General features: G+C 43.0%; 1 protein-coding gene and 1 pseudogene across 18 annotated transcripts in view; both read left to right on the top strand.

The window, feature by feature from the left end:
• The window catches only part of MICAL3 (microtubule associated monooxygenase, calponin and LIM domain containing 3), a 215417-nt gene that overhangs the window by 58813 nt on the left and 130596 nt on the right, over positions 1-26008 (top strand). Inside the window, exon 1 of one of the 18 annotated variants that reach the window (XM_045071702.1) lies at positions 25482-25938. The exons of the other annotated variants lie outside the window; for them this stretch is intronic. The gene's annotated coding sequence lies outside the window, so the exon portion shown is untranslated. Of the gene's footprint in view, positions 1-25481; positions 25939-26008 lie in introns of those variants that run through there. 18 annotated transcript variants of the gene reach the window in all.
• LOC123389663 lies at positions 9567-9685 on the top strand (annotated as a pseudogene).

Below are 26008 nucleotides of genomic sequence, written 5' to 3'. Positions count from 1 at the left end.
ATGTTACAACTACGCTCCCTTGTATTGTTTTATGATTTCCAGGATAGGTCATAAGCTCCTGAGAAATAAGGTTCCAGTCTTGTGTATTTGACTTCCCTAAGAATGCTCGTCCCAGGAAGGAGTGCCTGGTATTAAATGCTATTCAGCTGGTGTGTGAGGACGTGAGAGGAGCAGGAGCTTGACAAGGGAGAACACTGCTGCTTGCTAGCCCTGCCTTGGAATACCATGCCCATCCCATCTCCCCCTCTCCCACCTAGTAGTTATTCTTTTACAGATCCATGCACAAAGCAGACTACTGAAAGGTGAACTCTGGTCTAAATAGCTGTCTTGGGAGCTCTCAGAAATAGATATAGAGGGGTGCCTGGGTGGCTCAGTGGGTTAAAGCCTCTGCTTTCAGCTCAAGTCGTGATCCCAGCGTCCTGGGATCGAGCCCCACATAGGGCTCTCTGCCCAGCCGGGAGCCTGCTTCCCCGCCTCTCTCTGCCTGCCTCTCTGCCTACTTGTGATCTCTCTCTTTGTGTCTGTCAAATAAACAAAATCTTTTTTTAAAAAAATAGGTATAGGGGGCGCCTGGGTGGCTCAGTGGGGTAAGCCTCTGCCTTCGGCTCAGGTCATGATCCCAGGGGTCTGGGATCGAGTCCCGCATTGGGCTCTCTGCTCGGCAGGGAGCCTGCTTCTTCTCATCTCTCTCTCTGTCTGTCTCTCTGCCTATTTGTGATCTCTCTCTCTCTGTCAAATAAATAAATAAAATCTTAAAAAAAAAATAGGTATAGAAAGCCAACAAGATTGTGGCAACACAAAACGTCTTCCTGCAAGCTCTTATATATACTTCTGCACAGGGCAGGGAGGGGAGTAAGGGCTTGTCAGATTTCCAACTAATTTGTCCTTCAATGGCAAGCAGCAGAAGGAGAGATGGATGGTATAAGCATCTGGTAGATCAGCTTGGGACCTGTTAAGCTATTGTGCATTTACTTTGTTAGAGCAGAGACTTGGGGACTTCAGAGACCTTAGAGCTGATGGCCGAGATCCATATTGACAGGTTGTGTTTTACTTTTTGCTGTTGAACACGTGGTGTCTGTCTGGAGCCAGGCAGGGTGTATGTGAATGTGTCACAAATACGCTTCTGGCTCTTTGAAGGTGAAAATCATTAAGGTTACCAGGGGGACCATCATAATCTTTTACTCTTGATTCAAAATAAAACAGAGGAAATGCCTTGTTTTCAGGCACTTTTAATTTTGAAGGGATTGAGATAGCTTCCTAATACTTGTAATTTTACAATGACAAGCCAATGAAAATTGACATTTCTCTTCACATTGGTGATTTTTGTAACAGCTGTGTGTATATGATACCCTGAGGTTTAGTAGAAGGAGGGCCATTATCTTGGAGTTAGCATGAGGCTGCTGTATCAGAGTGTCTCCCTGTTACCTCAAAGGATTTCTTTCCTCTGAATTAGCTGCTTGTTAAGGGTGAGGCTGACTGTGTGATTGGAGTAGTTAGGTTGGTGGGCGGCCTTCAGGTTGAGTAGTTGTCTTGGCTGCTTCAGCCTTGCCCACCGGGGTGCGGATTGCAAGATTACTGTGTGCAGGAGCTGTGGGCTGGCCTGAGAGAACAAAGAGGAGAATGTCGGCCAATCGAACCGTGTGGTACAGCAAGGGTTGTTCTGCTCTTAGATGGACAACAAACAACTTACGTACAGTCTTTCTCTTCTGAAGTCATATTCCTACTTTCTTTGTGATTTAAAAAATTTCTCCTCTCCCACTTTTACTCCAGGCTCCTCAGTCCGTATTCTTTGAAGTCTGAAGGGTGGGGAGGTGGTATCAGGGCTGCCACAGCCTCACCTTCCCACATGGTGTCAGGAGCCTGTGCTCCAGCCAGAGCCTTTTGCTGGAGCGCAGAGAGCGGGGCGCCCCTAGGGAAGAAGGAAGGAAGGACCAGAGGCTAAAAATAGGCAGCTTGGAAGAACCTGCTTACTGTTCTTTCAGGTCAGATGTGGTCCTCCCATGACAACCTAGCTTGGAGTATAGTGATGGTTTTGGAATAAAGAAGAGGAAATAAATCACCTCTCATTGAAAGAAAGAGAGAGAGAGAAGGAGGGAAGGGAGAGAGAGGTAAAGGGAGGGAGGGAAGGAAGAAAGGAAGGAAGGAAGGAAAGAAAGAAATAATCATAAAATACAAGCTTTTGCAAGAAAGGAAAAGGAAAGAAAAAAAGAAAAGAAAGAAACATCACCACAAAGTATAGACTTTTACTGTATGTTCCAGATAAAAGGAACTTTCCCAAATGGCCTGATGGTTTTGGATGTGTGTCCCCTGAAGTTCTGGGGATATATGTGTTTGGGAATGTGTGCGTGCACGTGTCCCTGCGTGCCTGGCACTAAAATGGTTCATTGTGTCAGATGCTGAGACATTCTGGGACTGTGGGTAGGTGTTCTCACAGAGGTTTTTCTCAAGAGATCTTTTGCACATATAAAGAAAGATGTGTCCCATTTATAAGGCAACTCTCCTTATACTGAATGGAAGAAACTCCCCTGGGTTGTGTTTGTACCGTAAATACACAGTCTGGGTCATTGTTTCTTTCACACAGGAGGCATACCAGATGCAGAACAGAGGATCAAAAAGCGAGCTGTGTCAGCTACTCCCGTCCCTCCCTTTTCAGTCCTTTTAAAAAAGTGGTCTCCTCCCCGCACCACCCCTGGCCTCCCCCCACCCCCCACCCCCAACCACAGAAAACGAAATCTTCCCTGAACTCCCTCCCAGACTATCTAGCAGGTGCAAAAGTTGCTGATTCAAGCTGGTGAGAGTCCCTTCTACTCTCCCTGGGATAGCTGAAGGGGACTTCAAGGGAAACAATAGAAAGTCCTTGAGATGCTTTAGGTCATTTATACCTGCTTGCCATATCTTCCTTCTAAATAAACGGTACCGTTTTTCTGAGGGAGAATTTTCTATCCTGACTTTCAGACCAGATTTCTAATAACTTAAAAATAAGGCTATTGCTTGTATATGCCCTTCTGCTCTTGTTTCTGCCTTTTCCTGTAACCTGAGAAAGTAGCTGTACTCTTCAGCAAACTGACCCCAGCCCTGATCCTACCCTGACATGGCTCGTGGCCCGACCTTCCACTGGGCTAGGCACTAATGAAGTCCTTGTGTGGTGTTGGCCTCTATGACTCATTTCATTCCTTTTATCTTTGTCTGTTAGCTAAATATATCTGTTTCTTTCTCTCACCCTTTCTCTGATCTCTGGGCAGAAGATGAACTTTGTCTATGGTCTTCGATGTAGGGGGGCTGGACTAGAAAGGCATTCTTGGTAGGTGTGGGAGCATGTGGTAGAACTGGGGCACATTGATGCTGCTGGCAGGCTTGCGGCAGGGGAACCCCACTGCTCTCACAGAACTCCTCTCCCTGGGTGTTGTGGTCCACATTACCCCATGACATCCAAGTCACAAGGCATAGCTTCTCTGGTAAAAGAAAGCATTTCCTCCTGTGAATTTTGCTGTTTTACTTGGGGGGAAATGTGGGAATATCAATGATTGAGGATCTTCTTAAGGGTCGGCTTTTTTTCTGCCACAGGTGACTGTCCTGCGGTGGGTGGGGATGCACTTGGGACTCACAGAAGATGGTGGTACTACCGTCTGTGGGGTAAGCTAGCCAAGGACCCTGCTTTCACATTGGGCCAGGGTGAACCTCAGTGTGAGCCCAGAGCCCACAGCGTCCTTGAATGCAGACTTTCATGTATATTAGTGGCTGAGGAAAAGGAAGCACAAGCCATTGGGTAGTTTTAAGACCTAGGCTATCAGCTGGCAGTTCTGAGCCCAACCGGGGAAGGAAGTACGAAGACAAATGGAACTCTCACCCAGCAAGAGAAACAACTTTTGGAAGAAGGTAAAGACAGAAATGGCAATGTGAGAGAAAAGCTGAATGTTCTCTTCTGGAAGTCAGGGAGAATCACAGTTGACAGCAGTCATCCCTAAAAGGCTAGAGTAAGTCTAGCCTGAACCTAATATTAGATTATATCGACTGACTTAATCTTATCTAGTCATACTGTTTAAAAAAATGGAGTCCCATTGAGACATTTATATTTAATGGCATTCGATACTATATTTATCATAGAGTAAGTTTTAAGAGCTCAGAGGGGTGTAGTGATATTATCAGAAATAAATAGGGCAGTGATTTCCCAGTAACTCCTCCCCCTTTTACCAGCATGGTATGCCTGGCTCTCAGAGGGCTATTTGAGGGCCCAGCAGCCTCTGCTTCTCTTAATATGTTCAGTTGTACCCTATTTTCATTTAAAAATGCAGTTCCTCCTACATGCTTTCTCATACAGAGTCATGTGAACGTAGTGCCCATCTCTTGCAACCTAGTCGCTCTGGCCTTTAATCAGAGTTGAGTGCTTGTTCTCCTTGCTGCCTGGCTGTGTCCAGCAGTCTCAGCTTGTAGAGTCCCAGGAGAGCTGGCGCACACGTTGCTGGGCAGACTTTGCATGGAATGTTGCCCTCGTGCCATTAGCCAAAGCGGAGGCTGCTCTCTCTGCCTCCAACTTTATTGTTCAGGACTTAATGTAATAATATGCTTGAACAGGCGGAGAGACTGCATTAGCTTGGCTCTGCAATTGTAAACAATATTTGCTCTGTGAGTTTTCTCCTTCACCCTGTACTCTCCTGGATCCCTGTGCCCCCTACCACCAACACCCCCTCTCTTCTTGCATATTCTAACCTTGGCTAAACAGCTTCATTCATAAGATGGTCAGTGTTTTCTGGGAGGAAAATGTACTGAAAATAACCAAGTCCCCAGAACCTCCAGCTGTCATGCACCGGTAAGAACAGCTTTGTTTCTGGGTAGAGATTTAATTAATGTCTAGATAAGCAAAGTATTTTCCTTATATTTCCCACTCCCTTTGCTACTTTGAAATCCTGCTTGAAAACACATACATATGCACTCGCGCACACTCAGGTAACAAAAAACAACTTTCCTAAAACTGACAGCCTCCTTGGCAGGGAGCACTGGGAAGATTCCATTCAGTGCCTCCCAGAACAAAGGCTTCTGTGTCAGTCTTGCCAGGAGTGGAAGGTGGAGAGGGACAGGTATAGGGGCCTAGATGGTCTTTACTTACATGTAGGGAATTGCGGAGTTTCTATATTTTTTCCATAGACAAGTTTTTCTCCCTCTACTTCTCACTTTCTCCTGTAGTTTAACACAAAAACAGGGTAAAAGAAAACCCTTCCTCACACCTGCACCGTCTTTGACAGTCATTATGGTTGGCTTCCTTCACAGAACCTGCTCCACCTTCTCTGTGTTGATTGGTGGCTGATGATGTCATGGCATAAAACTCAAACTGATTGTTTTCTCTGTGGGCCAGGACAAAAAACAGCAGACAGCAGAGCTCTTGCTCTGTTGTCTCCTCCAGTTCATGCTCTCAAATGAGATGGAAAAAGGTGGGAGCAGAGCCATGGCAACAGATCACTTTGATTTACTCATCAAGCTCAGTCTCCAGCACGTGGAATAGGGAAGCTTCTCATATATGGAAAGAGCCTTTGTTTTTTCCCAAGAGGACCTACTGCTTTTTGCACAGAAGAGATTTTGATCCTTTTTGCTTTAAATCTGTTTAAGGGATGGATAGAGGTATTTTCAAGGAAACTATATTGGCCCAAGAAAGGATAGTAATAGGAGTTAATTTCAGGAAAATAAATAATAATTGGAAAAATTTCACTTGGTTCCTCACAGAACTTGGCAACTCTTGCTGTCAGCATGCTTCTGTCATGGAAGTAAACTTCAGCTCTATAACGACAACTCTAGTATGTGAATTAAGGGGATGGTACAACCTCGGAGTGTTACATCTGATCTGAAGAGCCCAAGGAAGAGAAGTTACATGTGATTCTAGTCTTGAATGGACTTGATGAGATTCACTTTCACCTTGGACCTTCCTGGGCCTACTGTGGTACAGGCAGAGCAGTTAGGCCTGGCCTGAATCTGGGGTGGGACCCATCAGACTTGAACCTTCAGGACTGCCTTGGTTGACATCAGGGGTTGGGCTCACCTTATACTGTGCAGCAGAATTACCAGCATTAATAGACCCTTGTCATCTATAGCTGCTCATAACATCTGGAAGCCTAGGGGAGAGTCCAGGCTCCTTCAGGGGCTTCTGCCACAGATAGCACCAATGAGTGAAGCATCTAAACAAAGCTCTGTCTTTCGTCAGGTACCACTGACGACGGTCTTCAGACTTGGTAAGGTCGCTGAGCATGTGAAAGCCTTTCCCCTTAGATTTTACACATTACCTCAGGACATATTTTTTCAACCTACCTTTCTTTTTTCAGATTTGTGGTCATACTTGAATTACCACTAACCTTAATGACCATTTCCAAAAAGATTGACCGGAAAAGTCACACCACTCTGGTAAGTGGAGGAGGTGAGGCATATCTGACAGGAGGCATCATTGGTAGGACAGAGGCCTGGATAGGAGTCCCTCCCAACCCACAGAGCTGTCCTTGGTGGGGGCAGTCTATATTTACTCTCACTGAAGCACCCAGGACTTTGATTTGTTGATTTGTTGGACAAAAGGAAACTCTAAAGCTGGCCTGGCAACCACAGTCACTCACATACAGTCTTCTTCACCCACTTGGATTGTGCTTAATTCTGTGCTTCCCTGCAAACATACAATCTCTGGGCTATCTTTAGATACGTTGCAGTGTAACTTCACCCCAGGAGAGACAGAACATTACAGCTGGTTTACATTTTCCTGAACAAAACATACACACTGAAAGATTAGGCACACCATTTCCTTGAGCTGTGTGGAATATTACTCATTTCTTTGCTGGGAAGCTCCCTTTTTGTTAATGTTATTTTAAGTTTGGGGATAGTAGAGATTTTTCAAATATGTGATTGACATGAATGTAAGGGAGAAGGCCTACTCGAAGGTAGATAAGCCTTTCATTATTCAGCCAGATGTGTGTTGCATTCCTAAATTTGCCTTCTGTTTCCTTTCTTCTCAACTTTGGTGGCTCAGCAGAATCATGGTGTGGGGAGAGTGACATATACCTACCCATCCCACCACAGAGATTCAGATTGGATTGATCCGGGGTAGGGCCTGAACGTTGGTAAATGTTGTCAAGTTTCTTGATGAGTCTAATGAATAAATAGCTGATCTGAAGAGTATAGTAAAATGTACCCCCAGAATGGTACATTTGAAGTACGTGGTAGTTTCTTTCCCATCATCAAATTCTTAATCATCAAATAATTCTTTCTAATAGTTGAGAATTGCCTACATTTTCTGAGCAGTGACACCTGTTGCTCTGGTGTGGCATTTGACGGCTCAACTTACTTCTTCTTTCCTTCTTTTAACTTCCATCTTTGCAAGGGAACCCCTTGTCTTCTGGGAGGAACCCAGTCATAGTCTGCTGAGGGCATCTCTCTGAGCCCCAGATTTCTCTAGAAAAACTGAGAATGGGGAAGTGCTTTAAATGCTCAAGGCCCTGGCCTGCTGTTACCACTCTCCACTGATGGAAGGCTTTTCTCCCCTCCTGGGAATGGCTGGGTTTTCAACTTGGCTAAGTAGACAGTGTTTTTGTTCACTTCTTCAGGCCAGAGAAAAATGGTGTAGAACAGCTCTTTGCCTCATTTTACCCCACAGTAACCAAAATGAAGACTCAATATAAGTCTAAGAGAACCAGAATTGTGGGGAACAGTCAGTGTTGAGTACAAGCACCTGCTGTACCTGTGATCAAGTGGGGGGAAGAAGTGCTCTACCTGGTTCAGTTGTCTGGTGGCCTCTGAGCACAGTTGGGTGTCTTGTACACTTTTAGTGTGCAGGTGGGAGGGAGTAGGTTGGCCCATCATTCTTTCAGAGTTCTGACCTGATTGTGGGAGTTTGCATGGCTTTTGGCTGGTTTTGTGTAATTTATTACACTGTGATTTAATAGCTCTCTGAGCATTTGGCACTAACCTGTTGGAGGCAGAATTTATGGCTTTTTCTTGGAGAAGAAATTAGCCCATTGTTTGAGAAAATGTTCTTTAACTCCTTAAGTATTCACTACCTCATTTCTATGCCTTTCTCTACCTAGTTTCCCTTTCTGAGCCCCTCTGTAGCTGCCACTGCTCTTGTATTTATACAGATTTGAGTTTATACTACCTTTGCCTCTTTCCTGTGATAAGCAATTTTTTTTTCTTTTATTCCCAGGTATGTTATGTTCTTTGTATCTTCTACCACTGGACTTGACTGTTTCATGGAACTAGTCCTTTGCTGTTCCCTTTGATCTTCAGGTTTGATTTGCCTTTTCTAATGTTGTGTTGTACAGATTAACAACCTTCATCAGGATCAGTTCTCTTCTTTGTGGGCTGATTCACAAATACTTTTCACCTGTGTGAAATCTTGTTTTTGAAGTGGTGTTCAACTGGCTCAGAAAGACCAGATATTAAAATGGCAGCTAATGAGGGGTACCTGGGTGGCTCATTCAGTTAATCATCCGAGTCTTGATTTTGGCTCAGGTCATGATCTCAGGGTTGTGAGATTGAGCCCCACATCAGGCTCCACACTGGGTATGGAGGCTGTTTAAGATTCTTCTCCCTCTACCCTCCCTCACCCAAATTCTGTCCCTCTCCCTCTGCCTTGCCCACCCCCGTGCAGTTAATAGAAAAAATCCGACCTTGGGAGTCGCATGGTTGGCACAGTGTGTTAAGGCTCTGCCTTCAGCTTAGGTCATGATCTCAGGATCCTGGGATCAAGCCCCATGTTGGGCTCTCTGCTCAGCGGAGAACCTGCTTCCCCCTCCCTCTCTGCCTGTCTCTCTGCCTGCTTGTGATCTCTCTCTCTCTCTCTGTGTGTCATATAAATAAATAAAATCTTAAAAGAAAAAAAGAAAAAAATCAGACCTTGGTTCTGAAACGTCCAGGTATCCTATAAGATGGTAGACAGGTGAAATCTGGAAGACACCATGGAAATCAGTGGACTCCAAGCATATTGCCTCTTAATAAGTACCTACTTGGAAAGACTACAGAGGATATGCCTTAGGAGAAAGTTCAGTTCAAGCAAGAATAGGGAGAAAGCTCTGGTAAATGAGGCTGTATATGTAGGGGAGTTGGTTGGGTATGGAGTGATAGTTATAGAATGCACAATGGCCAGATTTGAGGCTTGAAGGTAAGAGAAGGAACAAGGAAGTTCAGGGCATTATGGGAAGAAAAGTTTGGTAACATAAGAAGCTCAGGAGTCTTCCCCATTTGGTGTTGACTATTGAAAGTAAGGTATTCAGTAAATTTTGTATCAGTTCCATTGAGGAAGAGTGAGCACTAGCCCTACTGATAATCTTTTTTTTTTTTTTTATAAACATGTATTTTTATCCCCAGGGGTACAGGTCTGTGAATCGCCAGGTTTACACACTTCACAGCACTCACCAAAGCACATACCCTCCCCAATGTCCATAACCTCACCCCCCTTCTCCTAACCCCCCTCCCCCCAGCAACCCTCAGTTTGTTTTGTAAGATTGAGAGTCACTTACGGTTTGTCTCCCTCCCAATCCCATCTTGTTTCATTGATTCTTCTCCTACCCACTTAAGCCCCCATGTTGCATCCCCACTTCCTCATCTACGGCCATGCCACCCTGAACGCGCCCGATCTCATCTGATCTCAGAAGCTAAGCAGGGTCGGGCCTGGTTAGTACTTGGATGGGAGCCCTACTGATAATCTTGATGACTTTTTATTCCCTTTATTCAAATCCAACCATAGTAATCGAGTGATCATCAGTATTAACAATCCCTTATTGAATAGAGATATATAGGATTTGAAATTTTTAATATTAGAAAGATATAATGTGATCAATTTTAGATCATTGGTTTATCATTAAATGTAACATTTCATTCTCATCAAATAAATTATGTAGCTCAGTTTAACTAGAGCAACAATCCTAACATTTAAACTTTTTTAAATTTAATTTTATTTATTTATTTGACAGAGAGAGAGAGATTAGGCAGAGAGGCAGGCAGAGAGGAAGGAGGAAGCAGGCTCTCTGCTGAGCCAAAAGCCCAACGCGGGGCTCGATCCCAGGACGCCGAGACCATGACCAGAGCCAAAGGCTTAACCCACTGAGCCATGCAGGCGCCCCCCCTCAACATTTTAAAAATTTAAAAAATTTAAAAAATTTTTAAATATTACATGCCTTTTATTGAAATATAGTTGACATACAATGTTATATTTAGTTTCACATAGTGATTCAACAGTTCAGTACATTACTCAGTGCTCACCAAGATAAGTAATAATCACCATCTGTCATCATACAACATTATGACAATATTATTGACAATATTCCCTATGCTGTGCTTTTCATCTCCATGACTTATTTCATTTTTAAAATTTCTTAGCTCATTTCAGTACCTATTTTCAGTAATCAAATAATATATTAACATATTAGTCTTTTAAGAGAATACAAAGGAAGCCTGATTATTTGCTTTTGGGGTCCTAATCTGGAGTGTGTAGGTTCCTTCCAGGAAAAGGAAGTTCATGACATGGTTTAGCCCAAATTAATATTGGCATTTGGATGCAAAATATGTTAATAAAGATGATTAGCTTCTCAGTCATTGGATACCTCTCATATATGGTCTTTGGGAACTTTTTGAATATGGTGGCTGGGAGCAGAAAGAATTCTAATGTTTATAGGCTTCCTGGAAAAATGTCATCTCAATATTACTTATTAACATATTTACAATGTTATGGAAGACAGTGCAGAAAATTTCAATATCATGTGTTATCACATTCTTTATAAACTTCATCTGTCCCAGGCTTTTTTTGCTAATTAATGATTTGAGGATATTCAGTTGGGTCCTTTTGCCCAGAAGTCAGGTTAATGTATAGATTTAAACATCTTTTGAAATAACATTAACTATTTTATTTTCCCTGTAACTCTATTTTGATAATTGACAAAGTCAGTGATTGTAATCAGGAATAGGTTACTTAGGTGGTGACTTACTGGTGTTTTGTAATTGGAAGTTTGTATTTCTTAATTCCCTTCACCTATTTTGCTTGTCATCTGTACCTCGCTGCCCCTACAACCACCACTTTCTTTTCTTTATTCAAGCATCTGTTTGTTTGTTCATTTATTTTATTTTTATTCTTCACATATAAGTGAAATCATCTGGTATTTGTCTCTGACTTAATTCATCTACCATAATACCCTCTTAGGTCCATTGTCACAAATGGCAAGACTTCATTTTTATGGCTGAGTAGTACATATATTTTTATAACTTGTGATTAAGTAAATTTACCTATTTCCTTTGTCTTGAAAATATAGCACATATGTATACTTTATTTAAAAGGCAAAGGTGAGGGGCGCCTGGGTGGTTCAGTGGGTTAAAACCTCTGCTTTTGGCTCAGGTCATGATCCCAGGGTCCTGGGATCGAGCCCCATATCAGGCTCTCTGCTTAGCGGGAAGCCTGCTTCCTCCTCTCTCTCTCTGCCTGCCTCTCTGCCTACTTGTGATTTCTGTCTGTCAAATAAATAAATAAAATCTTTTAAAAATTTTTTTAAAAAGGCAAAGGTAAAAATCTTTAAAGATTTTGCAAATAATATATTTATAATTTGATTATTTCATTTTGCCAATAAAGGAAGAAAAATTCATTGTATGTTTGGTAGTGGGGGTTGGGGAAGAACCTTTAGACCTTGGCATTTCTTTGCCAGCCTTTTGTCCTTGGCCTCCGAGTTATAAAGCCCAGGGCCTTCTGTAGTGATCTTATAGGCATGTTCTGACCTAGGAGCAGAACAGGATTGCTGATAGTGATGACATGACTTCTAGGGCTACTTGGAGGAGTATTAGTATCTTCAGTAAATATAATAACATGTTCCTATGTTTCCTTAAAGTGTGTCCAGATGTTTTCTGAACGGGTGTCACCTGTTTCCAAGGTGCCTTGAGTGAGGTAACTTTCTGATAGTAGACAAGGCAGTAGTGGGTAGGACTGTTTGACTTCGGAGAGGGCAGTCGCTCTAATTTAATATAAAGATAGGAGCCTAGTTTCTCAAGTCTCTCTCCAGCCAGGAAGTAGTTCTCATTTCTAATTATGATTAGAAGTGAAGTGATTACAATTTTCAGAATTGTAGAGACAGATGGGTCTGTCCTTGACAAGGTACACAGAGTTGAATCTGAGCCCTTTTACCTGGCGAATTTGCTGCCCATAGTCCAGATCGGCACTCATGGGCTTCATGGCCTATCTCATGGTGTTTGCTCTCCTTGATGTAAGTCAGGGGTGCGTGGCCATCACTGGCTCCGAGAGGGCCTTTGTGTGAGTAGTGTGTGCATGCCGCTCCTTACCAGGTGTATATTTTTCTGAGTGGGGTTGTAGCCACATTTCAGCCCCATCCATTCCCCTCTTTAACTGGGGAGCTCGCAGTGTTCCACGCGGTGGCCAGGGGTTGGGGAGCAGGAGCCCGGTATTTACTTGGAATCATGATCTCTAGTGACTGTATGGATGGATATTTATCCTTCATTAACTTGTTACCCAAATGGTTTTTGCTGTAAGTGCTTAATGTCCTTGAGATTTCAGCTAGAGCCAGGAGCACTGGTGGGAACACAAGGCAGAAGTGGCCTCACTCTCTGCTCAGCTTCCATTTAGTCAGTTAGTCTCCAGTCATCTGATTATCAAAGCATCGTCTTAGAGCAAGGGATTCCTAATTCACCTTGACATCCAAATCTTTTGTCTAAAACTGTATTTGGCACCAGAGTATAGCACAGTTAGCTCTCGGGTTTGATGTCATTAGGGGCCTCATTGTAAGGAAACTACCTCCCACCCCCCATCCCCCATCTTTCCCTCAGCAGTGGTTGGAGCTGAACCCTGCTGTGCTTGGTGGTATAATAAATCATGATATCAAATGTCTAAGGTTTGGAACGACTTCCTTTCCCATTGGGTGCTCTGGTCGCCCTTCAGAGGTCTATGTTTGTATTCCATTTTTGACGCATTAGACTTCTTGGGGAAGAGATGGGATAATTTGGGCTTCAGAGTAATGCACTCCTGGGTTTGAATGTTACCATTTTCAGCTTATTAGCTGGACAGGTTAATTATCCTCTGATTTTCAGTTTTCTCATGTGCAAAGTGAGAATCATAAGAGGTCTTGTAGGGCTCTTGTGAAGATCAAATTAAAAGATTTCTGTGAAGTGCCAGCATACAATGTTTGGCACATAGGAAAGTTCAGTAAATGGTGACAGTTGTTATAATCAACAAGAAATAGGCCAATAAACCTCTTAAGCCTCATCCTTCCAAAGCACAGAGTATTTGTAAAATCTTACTCTTAGCTTGAAATCTGATTGCTGCGACCATTTATAAGAGGGAGAAGAGAATATATGAGTTTTGGTTTTTAAAGTTTGTTTGGTTTACTCCTATCTTAACTGCTTTAATGCTGGGAATAGGACATGCTCCTTGTCCCTGGGAACTTAGAGATCTGGGAGACAGTCATAAACTGGTTATACTGGAGTATAACTAACCTTATAGGTGCCATGATAGAAGTCATTGTGGGATACGGCAAAGTAAGCAATCCATCTTTGATAGTGAGCATCCTTTTTTTTTTCCCCTGCTTTGGGCTAAACTTGTCTTCTTACAGTAAGTAAGTACAGGACTGAAGTAGATGGGGAAGGCTACTTTGATATTATCTAATTTAAATTGTTGTCCTTGGAGGGTTGATGAGTCCTTGGAAGGACCTTGGGCTTGCTTAAAAGTATGATATAAAGAAGCAGAGGGAGAATAATGGAGAGACTTTAACCTTTAAATTGCAGTGGTATTGGTAGCTTTTTGTGTGACTCAGGACAACTTATTTCATCTTTAACAACTATTTTCTCTGGCCGTCAAGAGGAGGACATTAGCATCTGCCTTCCATACTCAACTGTGCAGGGAGTAAGTAGTGTAATATATGTGAAAGTGCTTTAAGAAGCAGGAAATGCTACCTATATGGTGGTGTGGTTGAGAGCAGTATATAGACAGACATCACTCCCGTGTTGTATTGTATTGTGTTGTATTTTTTCAGTGTTCCAAGACTCCATTTTCTTTGTAGAGGAAGATGGCACTGAGAATCAGCTAGAGAGAGAGAGAGGAAAAAAAAAAAGAATTAGAGAGGAAACCTGTGGAAATGTTCAAGACTGAGCACATGGTGTTCCCTCTTCTTGTCCTTTAGACCTCTGCTTTAAGTTACCTACTCAGAAGAGCTTCCATGACCAACTTATTTTAGGGCCCCTCCTATTATTCTGAGTCAGAGAATCTGCATCTCCTTCCTGGCACTCATATTTTGTAATGATATGCTTGTTTGCTTACTTGTTTTCTGTCCATATGCTCCATAGGCAGTAAACTTCCTCTGCTGAGGTGGGAGCCCAGTGTGGGGCTCAATCCCAGGCTCATGATCTGAGCCAAAGGCAGATGCTTAACCAGCTGATCCACCCAGGCACCCTGTATTTAAATTTTCATAACAGTAAACTTCCTCGGCCTGACATACACTGCAAACTCAACAAATAATTTGATGAATGAGGTGAAAGGGGGCAAGACCTCTTGGTTTTCTGCCTGGAAAATAGCTGCTTTGGGAATGCCCGGGTAGACATCTCATTCTTTTGTAGGTACAACCAGAGGCAGGGTGTCTGTGCCTGAGACTGCTGTTGCACCTCCCGATTGCAGGTTCTAAATGCCACAGGCTGGATTTGTGACTCATCTCTCCCCTTCTCCCACATGTCCCTTTCTACCCATTTAGAGACCCCTAAACTCATGTGCACATTGAATTTGGTGACTCTCCCTTGGAAAGTGAAAACTTACTCTGAACTGTGGAACTTGGTTCCAGGGAGTTGAGAGCTTGCCAGGCAGGGAGCATGTGTCCTATTTACTATTTATAAAGTGTACCACCCTGGCTCTTGGTCAGAGGCCGCACCCCTTGGGTTCCCAGCTGTCTATCCCCATCTTATGCCAAGTAGCATTGTGTCAGGTTCTTCCTTGGTATGTGAGGCATAGTGTAAGTTTCATTCATGTATGCTGCTGGATGCCCCTCAGATTGCAGTTCTCTTAGGACCCTGAAGAGATGCCCTTTTTTGGTTTATTTTTTGACTTTTTTAAAAAATTAATTATTTTTATTAACTATAATGTATCATTTGCCCCAGGGGTGCAGGTCTGTGAATCATCAGGCTTACACATTGCACAGCACTCACCATATCACGTACCTTCCCCAATGTCCATCACCCAGCCACCCTATACCTACCGCCACCCCAGCAACCCTCAGTTTGTTTTGTGAGTTTAAGAGTCTCTTGTGATGAGGCACCTGGATAGCTCAATGGGTTAAAGCCTCTGCCTTTGGCTCAGGTCATGATCCCAGGGTACTGGGATCGAGCCCTTTCAGGCTCTCTGCTCAGCAGGGAGCCTGCTTCCTCCTCTCTCTCTCTGCCTGCCAAATAAATAAATAAAACCTTTTTAAAAAATTTTTTTAAAAGAGTCTCTTATGGTTTGTCTCCCTCCCAATCCCTTCGTTTTGACTTTTTTTTTTTAATTTGCACTCAAAGGCAGACGCTCCATGATCGAACCACCCAGGCACCCCTGCAACTAAAATTTTTATATATGTAAATATCTGTATGTGTCTGACTGGGTTCAGTTGGAAGTTGAGCTACTGTGAATTTGGGTTATAAAGGATTTATTACAGAAATTCATGAAATTAGACCTTACTCGATTGAGGGAAGAGCTAGGAAAGCGAAGGTCCAAAGTGGGGCATTGGAATCAGAGAAGAGTCACTAGCGAGTCTGCCTGAAGCATCAGCATAAGAGGACAAATCAGAGGCTACAGGGAAGTCTGAGAAGTCTGCCGCATCTGTTTCTGGGGTGGAGCCACCTACAGAGCTTTGTGGGAAGCCATAGCCTCTAGGCAGCTACTATCCATTCTGGTCTACAGCCAGTTGTCTGGTGGTGGATCAGAGGGTCAACAGTGAGACGGAAGAACAGTATAGGGGAGAACAAGGACCTGCTGGAACCTGCCAGGGATCTCTGTCTCTGTCCATTACCACATTTGACTGCTAAGACCTTCAGAGAGTAATGGCCACTGATTCAGTACCATTTTCCAAATCTCATGCAAGTTCCTTTTTTGGCCATCTCTAACTTGGAACCCTAACTGGGGATTCTGGGGAACATAGTTCCCAGCTTAACTAAGCTGACACAGCACTGTCCAGCACACCATCCAGATCAGGATTCTAAAGGCCCCCTCCTGCCCCTTCCCAGACTGTGTAATACCACCCCATCACTTACAGTCATTTTTTAAAAATTATTTATTTATTTATTTATTTATTTATTCATTCATTCATGAAAGACAGAGAGGGGCAGAGGGAGAAGCAGGCTCCACGCAGAGCAGGGAACCCAATGTGGGACTCGATCCCAGGACCGTGGGGTCAGGACCTGAGCTGAAGGCAGACGCCTTAGCCAACTGAGCCACCCAGGCACCCTGCAGTCATTATTTTGACTGACTTCTGCACATAGATTTGAATTGCATTTGCTTATGATTGTTATATAAATGGAGTCGTGCAGTATGATCCTTTTGTGTGTCTGCCTTCTTTGCTCACCATTAATCTGTGAGTTCATCTGTGTTGTTACACGTTGCAGTGGTTCGTTCTTTTTCACTGCTGCATAGTATTCTAGTATAGGAGTATAACTGCTGCTTATTTCTCATTTTGCTATTTTTGGTCATTTGGGTGGTTTCCAGTTTGGGGGTATTATGAATAAAGCTGCTATAAACATTCTTATATTTATCTTTTGATCAACATAGACATTTTATTTTTTTGGGATGTATTTCCAAGAATAGAATTTCAGAGGCTTATATGATTAAAGGGATGTTTAGCTTCAGGAACTACTGCTGAACAGTCTGCAAGGTGGTTGTGCCAGTTCACACTGAGTATCTGAGAGTTCAGGTGTTCCATATCCTTTTCTACCCCTGGTATTGTCTGTCTTTGATTTTAGTCATTCTAATGGATGTGTGATAGTATCTCATTGTGGTTTTGCTTGATCTCTTCCGGATAACTAATGATATTGGGTGCCTGTTTATATGCTTTTTGGCAACTCGGATATCTTCTTTTGTGAAGTACCTGGTCAGATCTTAGCTCCTTCTTCACTGGATGTCTACATCTTTCTTATTCGTTTGTACAAATCCTTTGCATCTTCTGGATATGAGATTTTTCTGTTACAGGTAGCCCTTTAGTTTTAAGGAGGCATGTTCCTTCTGAAACAGTGAATAGGTGGGGCTTCAGGCATGTTTGAAGAGGGAAGCCTTTGGAAAAAATGTGTTTATTTATTGCTCTTTTCTCAGGGAATTAATACAGTTCAGGACTGGAAATTAGCAACCCAACCTACATGTGGTTTTAAAAATAAAATATAGGACCCACAGATATTTCTGTTGCTTTTTAAAAATACAGTTTATCTTGAGCACTCAAAATACATACACACAAGCCAAAAATTTAATTCATTCCATAAAGCTTTGAATGTTACTTGTGGATCTGACTCAGCTAAAAGCTGAGGATAGAAACCTGGCTATGAAACTCGCTATCCCCTAGGAGCTTAGAATCCAGTGGTAGGTATTTGAGGAGTAGAGGAGAGATCTATACCTAGGAAGAAGGGAAGAGCAAAAAAGTTGGGCAGAGAAGCGCTCAGAGAAAATGTGGAAAGGGAGCCCTGATGGACGAGTAGGTTTATATTTATCATCAACCTCGGTTTAGAGAAGATTGAAGGAGGTCAAATGTGTGTGCATGGGTGGGCATGCATGTTGTAAGCTCTGAAAACAAAATGTACAGGAAAGAGCATAGCATGTTTCTGGAGCAGCCAGCAGATGTGAATGCCTGAAGCATGGGGCACATGAAGGCAGATGTAGAGAGTGATGAGGATGAGGTTGAAGCCGGGGCTAGCATGGGGGGGCAGCCAAGGAGTTTAGTCTTTCAGGAAGATGGTGTCTTTCAGAGTATGAAAACAAGAGAGTGGCATGATTCGATTTGTTTAGGAAGATCACTTTGAAAGAAATGTGGTATATGAACTGGAATTTCAAACTTGAGACAGGGTCTGTAAACTTGTACAGCTGTGTTCATAGCAGCATTATTGACAATAACCAAAAGATAGAAACAACCCAAGTGTCTAAAGATGGATGAATGTACACAGATGGTAGAACATTATTCAGCCATAAAAAGGAATGAAGTTCTGGTACATGCTACATTGTCAATAAACATTTGAAAATGTTATGCTGAGTGAAGCAAACCAGGAAGAGGAGGGCAAATATATGTTCTACTTATATATGAGGTAACTTAGAATAGGCAGATCCGTAGAGAAAGCTGAATAGAGATTACCAGGGGGTGGAGGGGAGGGAACATGGGGAGTCACTGTTTAATGCATTACAGAGTTTCTGTTGGGGGTGATGAGAGGAGTTCTGAAAATAGTGGTAATTGTTATTCAACTTTGTGAATTTACTTAATGCCGCTGAATTGTATACCTTATAAAATGGCTAAAGTGATCAATTTTATGAGACACACACACATGCACGCACCTTCCCACAAAAAATAAAAAACCTACCTTGAGGCAGGATCTGCATCTAGGAGATCTAAAGGTGTGTTTTGACTGTTGTAGGAATTAATGTAGAGATAATGAACTTCAAGGCAATGAATTTGAATAGGAAGGGATATGTGAGAGTAATTTAGGAAGACCAAATGGGAATGAATGTATTTTGTACTGTCCTGTGTTCCCTCCAGTACTTAGTATAGTATAATCCTCATCTCCCTTTTTTTCGCCAATGAGAACTTGGGAAGACAGATACGGAGGCTGACACCTGGATTCTGGCTTTGCTGGGTGGCAGTTTTATACGAGGATTACAATTCAGGGTTGGGGGCGGGTGGACAAGTTTGGAAGAGACAATGAAGAGTTCTGTTTCGAGTACCTGAGTTGGAGCGCCCTGACATATTCTGATGGAGATGTCCAGGAGGGAGTTACAAAATTGGTGCAGAATGAAATAAAAGGAAGAAAAAGTCAAGGGTAGAGTCCTGGGAGCTCTCATTATTTCTCGGTGTGGCAGAAGTCAGAGGAGCAACCCGAGAGAAACCAGGGGAGGAGAGTTCAGTTGTGTAGTCCTCTGTCTTTTGCTGGATTAGCCTTCTGATTGTTCTCAATAGAGTCATACTTCTCTCTTGGGGTATTCCCTCAGCAAGCCTGATTGTTCTTTGGAGGGCCCACACCTCTAGAGTGCTGAAGATGAGTATAGTAAAATGCACTCAGGGAAGTGTATTCATGTCTAAGCAATTCAGTTGTGTATTTGGGAGTTGTGGACCTGTAGCCTTCTAACCTTTCCTGATTTTCTGATTCAGTTGTCCCTTCACTGCTTCTTCTTTTTTTTTTTTAACCCTGCATATGAAGAAAAATTGATGGCTTTTGACCAACATCAATCTCAGGATAAAAGACATCTGTAAAACCCTACAATCCCATGGATAAAATTAAGATGCCTGTATGTTTATGGTTTTCAAAAAGGTTAATGCATTTTTTTCATAAATTTCAATTATTTTGTTTGATCAGTGGTTTGGAAAATTATTGGGTTTGGGATTCAAGACCTCTTGTTTTACACTGTGCTTTTGAAAGCACACAGCTTTCAGGAGGGAAGTGACAGTGTCTCCTTCAAGATTTAATTGAGATCTGTTTGATTCTTTTGCCCTAGTACTCAAAATCTGTCCGATGAAAAGAGATTTGTGTAATAGTACTACTGATACATCACTGGGGAAGGGTGCCAGAAAATGTAAACAGATTAAGGTAGTCTTCCTTTTAGTTTGGGAACCACTATTCGCAGCATTTGTTACTTCTTTAAAAAAAAAAAAAATTGTGTAAGGTTCCACGTCCCTCAAACTAAGCCCAGCCAAGTGCTTTTCAGACAAGACGGCTGTGATTTCTCTTCTGTGGCTTGCTCTGAGTTCCTTTCCAGATGCTGAATTGGCAGCAATAGCAAATGGATACTAACATCTTTCTTCATATTCTTTAGCCTCTTAAACTAAGCCATAATCATCTTCGTGTTTGGGAGTTATTAAAAAGCCTCCCTGAAGTGATGGAAATGTTCTGAAACTAGGTTTAGTGGTGATGGTTGCATAGCTTGGTAAATTTACTAAAAATCATTGAATTGTACACTTAAAGCAAGTGATTCTTTGTGTATGTAAGTTATACCTCACCAAAGTTGTTTAGAAAAACATCCCTTCCAATCCTGAGCACTGCAACCATTTCTCCTGCCTAAATGCTACTCTTTTCAGGCAACCAAAGCCCTACTCAAAGTCCTCTTGGCTCTTGGCCAAGTACTGGAGGGTTCTCTCAGGACTCTGGCACAGCTTGTGGCTCTTGCCTGGCTCCTCTCCACTTGCTCTGCCCAGTGCATCCAGCACCTAACCTGGTTGAACTACCAGCCAATTCTGTTTCTTTTGTGAGGCTAAAAGGTGAGCAGTTCAGGCTCTCTAGGGCACAGAGGCCAGTTACTCAGTTTGTGGTTTATTCTGAACTGATGCCTCTTGTTTTCCCTTGCTGCTTGATCTTTTTACTGCTGTTAATACCCAGGTTACAGGGTAAGCAGACTATTTCAGTGCAACTAGAACCTTGCAATATGGCCCTTCTCAGCGGTTCCATTTGAAGGTTCAGTGGGAAGAAAGGTTAAGTAATGTTTCCAGTTGTCTGTATATTTTCTAACCTCTTTATCCTCTTCTGCTTTCCTCCCCAAGTTGTCTAGATGACTGAAAATGAGGTGAAAACATTTTCCTGCCTTCACCCCAAATTTCACTCTACCTAGTTGAATTGCAGCAAAGTTTGTTTCATATTGGGTGATTACTGACTTTCTCTTCCAGAGCCATAAGTTATGAGGGCAGGGGTCCTGTGTACCTTCACTGTTACGAGTGGGAATTGAGCTTTAATACAAACAGGTGGGTTAAATTGCCACACAGGAGGTGGGCAGCCAGAGCACAAAGCAAGACTGCCCAGTTTGATGTCATCCTACTGTGAAAATTATTGAGTTCCTGCCATCCTCACACTGTACTTGGAGGTTCTCTGTTGCTTCCGGTCAGGTGTCTTTGGAAATATAAGGTTGTTAGTTAAGGGTCTTTTTTTAACACTTAGTGTTTATGTCTGTCGTGCCCAGTATTTGGATCAAATACAGATTTAAGTTAGAATGCTTTCTTTTTTCTGTCCCAAAGTGAGTGATATTTCTTCAGGTGGTATACCTAATACTCAAAAGGGGAACTTTAGAGGGTGAGATGCACCCCCTTCAGCTTATAATGCTTGCTGTTGAGTAGTCTTGACTCGTGACTACATGCATAGAAGTCTCAGTTTGTGAAAGGGCAGGTGGCATCCTTTGGTGCCTTCCTCCCAAGGATGGCTTCCCTGGAGTCTGCCTAAGCCACAATGGTGAGAGGGTCAAGTAGTAAGTAACACTTTATAATAGCCCCTAGGGAGCATTTGGGTTCTATCGGTTTCTAGATTTCAGTCCATGGAGCAAGCCAAAGTGTTTACCTTCTAAATGCCAGAGCCAGCAGGTCAATTAGCAGTTGTCCTATGTCTGTAATAAATTAGGCAAGGATTTTAGAAAATCAGGCAGTGGGCAAGGAATAGCTTTTAACCTCATACTGTGCTGCTGCCAAACCAGAGAAGACTGCCTGGTGGCAGCTCTGTGCCTCTTGGCGGTGTTGGAGTTTTAGGACAGGAATGGATGGGGAATATAGTTTTTAGGCCCTTTCAGGGCTATATCACCTCAACTCTAAACTCATTGGCACTAAAGTAAGTAAAGATTAATTAATACTCTGTAGAAAAACTTCATAGGTTGCTGGCTTTGAGCTCTAAGTAGTGGAATTTTGGAGCCTAAAGGCCCTGTGTCAGTTGGTTTTTGATGATTGGTCTTTGGGAGAGTAGAAACTAATGTGTCAGCAGTACTTCAGCACCCCCTTGGACAGGGTGGGGGGGTCATTCCCAGGGGCTGGGGGTGGTGCAAGTAGGTAGTAGCTGTGGGCTATACACTTTGAAGACCCTGCCAGAGTGTTGCTTAGGGAATTTTTAATATTGCTTAAACATAAAAAAGAATTTTGTTACTCCCTTTCTTTGGATGTTTCATTTCTAATCAAATAGACTCTTTCCCATGTGAAGGAGTTAGAGATACAGCTGTGGGAGTGATCATCTGATGTCAGAGCTCAACAAGACTCAGAGTAGAGTAGGGGTTAGCCTTGAGCATTTGATACAGAGAAGACTGTCTCGCTGGGAAAATTATGCCTCAGTTCCATACCCTTTTAAGCTAATTCAGAAGGGAAAGTATATTTTATAGAGATGGTTTAAAATTAGCCCTCTCGGTTTATTTCTGCTTTGGAGAGAACAACTGCAGTTTTTTCTAATGAAAGTGGTTGAAGAAACCATGGCCTTAGAGCCAGGTAGCCCCATCTCCTGTGGCCCAGAGCCGAGGCAGATCTAGTTGGTTGGCTTGGTTCAGGGATTTGAGGTGGAGGGGGCACACCTAACTTGCTGGGAAATCAGGATCTCTTTTTTGCTGTCAGCCTCCTGAAACAGCTTCTCTTAGCACTCCTGAGTTACAGCCACTCTTCTCATACTTCACTTGCTTTGTCTTTCCCTTCCTTCCCCTTTCCCATCTCCAAGAAACCTAGGGGGCATCGTTTTTTCTTTAAATGCTTTAATTTGAGAGCTTCAAAGCCACAATTCCAGTAACTTAGGGATCATTTGTATCTGAAAAAGGGTAATACCATTCTGGAATGTGAATTGAAAGTAGTGATCCTTTTTATAATCAGGAACTGTCCAGAGATGGCCACTTGTCTTTCTCTCACACCCTAAATCAGTAACAAGTCAATAACAAACAAATCGTCACACAAATACCTTTTTCCCTTTTCTATACTTCTGTGACATTAAACACTGTGGCCCAAGTAAGCCTTTCATTTATGTTTTTTCTTCTTTCCTGGCACCTGCTTTTCCACAAACATGTGTACTAAGTGCAATAAAAATGAATTACTCTTCCTCCTAACTAACATCGCATGAGTAATAAGTAGACAGAAATGGACATAATTCCAGAGCCATTGGTAAGTGTTGAAAGAGATGTATGTACCAAGGTGAGAAGAGACACAGAGGAGGAAGTGATGAACTTTGACGGGGGGTGGGTGGGTAGGTTGGGTCATTTCAAGTGGACAGGGAGAAAGGGCATACTAGGCAAAGGGGAATGACATAAACAAAGTTCAAGAAGTTTGTAAGAGTGTGGTACATCCCAGTAACTGCAAGTATGACTGAAGAAAATGGTTTGTGTTTGGAAGCGTAGGAAAGAAGGCTGGTGTTACATCTTGGTGGACCTTCTGAACCTTGCTGATGGTTTGGATTATTTCCTAAAGATAGTGGAGGATTGTAATATCACATCAGAGGCAAAGAATCACACTTGCTCTTAAACAAGAACACTTTGGCACTCGTGGAGGGTGGATTGGAAGGGAATTAAGATTCAAAGGCTGGGGCACCTGGGTGGCTCAGTCAGTTAAATGTCTGCCTTTAGTTCCGGTCATGATCCCAGGGTCCTGGGATCAAGCCCTGCTCAGCAAGGAGTCTGCTCCCCTCCGCACTTTTGCTTGCCCTCTCACTCTCCGTCTCTCAAATAAATAAATAAATAAATAAAATCTTTTTTTTTTTTTTTAAGATTTTACTTATTTATTTGACCGAAAGAGAAAGCAAGTAGGCAGAGAGGGGGAAGCAGGTTCCCTACTGAGCAGAGAGCCCGATGCGGGGCTCGATTCCAGGACCCTGAGACCATGACCTGAGCCAAAGGCAGAGGCTTAACCCACTGAGCCACCCAGGCGACCCTAAAGTCTTCAAAAACAAACAAACAAACAAAAAAGATTAAATAGCTATTATAATACAGTCCAAGCTAGACATTGTGGATGCTTTTACCACCATAATGGTAGTGAGTATTAACTCTATAAATAGAAGTCCTAGAGAGTTAGAATCAGTGGGACTTTGCTTTTGGTTGATTGGATTGAGAGGTGAAGACAGAGAAGGGTCTGAGATGATTTCCATTTGATTTGTGGATGGTTGTAGCGTTAGTCTGTATAAGATGGTGTAAATTGGGGGAGGAGAGCAGAAATTTGGATTCCTCAGTCTGAGGTAATACGGGATATCTAGGTGAGGATACTTAGCATTTGGACCTCAGCAAGGTCACAAAAGATAAAAGTTTAGGGGTCATCCAATTTTATGAAAGACAGGAACACATGATGAAATCATTAGAGCCATTTGAGAGAGATGAGCAGCAGTGAGAATAGTAGTAGGAGAAGCAGGAGATAGAGCCAGGGGAGGGGCAGTTTCTAAGAAGAGCTACTGAGAGGGAACAAGTAAGATAAGGATTGAAGTGTCTGAGCCTTTCACAATTAGGAAGCTATTGTCAATCTCGGTGGAGTGATGGAGACAGAAGCCAGATTGAAGAGGGAATGAAAAGATGGACAGAGGAGTCACTAAGAAGTCATGAAGTGGTAACAGAAAAGTCGACTGCTTTTCCAGGAACCTCAGTTATGAAAGCAGGTGGGAGAGATTGGTAGGTTGGCGGGCATACTGGTTTCATGGCCGGAATGGGGGGTGGGGGTGTCTATGTCTGCGTGTAAGATGGAGAGACTCCAGCATATTGGCAGGCTAACGGAGAAGTAAGCTGGTAGTGAAGAAGTTTAAAATGTGACACATGGATGGTGGTGATGGTTTATAAACATATGGGTGTACTTAATGCCACCAAGCTGTACACTTACAAATGCTTAAAATGGGGAAACGTGCGCCAGTAGATGGACCCAGATTCAGAGGAGAACCACGTGGATGGGCTGGGCAGCCTCTGGCTGGTGGGACTTTTCTCTGAGATAGGGGAGCAGGAGGGTGAGGGCATCCTTTACTCTTTTCTTGACCATGTGAGAGGCAAGAGCATTGAGAGTGGAAGGGGTTATGGAGTGGGGGACCTGAGAACACAGAGCCAGGGGTACAGGAACCAGAGTGAGTGCCACGAAAGAATTGCTGGATAGGATTGAGGCCCTACCTGTGGTTGGATGTGATGGTGTGGTGTGGCCACATCAGGCTGCATGGCTGACTTTTTAATTTTTTCTCTCCAGCATCTTAGAAAAGTTTTTATCCCATCTCTATTCCACTTCTGAAGCTGGTATTTCAAGTGTCACACTATCTGTCTGTGTTTGCCTCCCTACCTCTCCACCTAATCTCTGGGCAGCCTTATCAGAAAAGCTGGTGAATAGTGAAACGCATTATCACCCTTGGCTCCCCTTTGTTATCCTGCCTTAAGTGAAAAAGTGCTGCCTTTTCAGACACCCTGGGCTTAAGACAGGTTGGTGGTTTTCTGATGCAGATTTAAAAACTACACGCGGCAACTTGGATTTAGAAATATTATGGCTGCTTCCCTTATCTCTCGGGAAGTGGGCTGGGGCCTGTTGTATAGCATTTCATGCCACTGATACCACTCTTCTAAAACCCAGTTTCTTTTTATAGGGGACTGTGGCTTTGAACCTGTTTGGCTGTTGAAAGAAAGCTGTCTCTAGGTCTTGGCTCCTGTCCTGCTCTCCTCTACACCTTGCAGGTCCTGAGCTGGGTGCAGTGGCCTCCTGGGCAGGGCCTGGATAAGGCAGGTCTAGTGGTCATGTGGAAGGACCAAATCATCAGAGCAGAGGGTAAAAACCATCTGGATTCTCCTTGTGGGATTGATTCCCTGATCTCTGTATGTGTACTCCTCCTCCTACCCTGATGGCATTTGCCCAAAGATACTCAATCCGTTTTCATTTGATATGATTTACATCTCAAATCTTAACAGAATTCTGCCTTGGCAGGCTGGAGAAGTGTATTTACCTATTCACTTACAGTGAAGGCCACGCTAGAGAGGTGACATTTGAATAAATACCCAAGGGTAGTGAAGGAGTTAACTGTGTTCCTGTCAGCTCCATCAGAAGACTTCTGCCCTTGAAGGTGAGAGTGTTTTTCCCTCTGTTCACTGTATTATTTCAAGAACCTAGAAAAGTTCTCAGCACATAACGGC

This window comes from Mustela putorius, unplaced genomic scaffold, assembly GCF_011764305.1.
Source record: "Mustela putorius furo isolate JIRA1106 unplaced genomic scaffold, ASM1176430v1.1 tig00003988_pilon_pilon_pilon, whole genome shotgun sequence".
NCBI lineage: Eukaryota > Metazoa > Chordata > Mammalia > Carnivora > Mustelidae > Mustela > Mustela putorius.
Note: the sequence above shows the minus strand (reverse complement) of the source record. Positions and strands in the feature narration are given on the sequence as shown.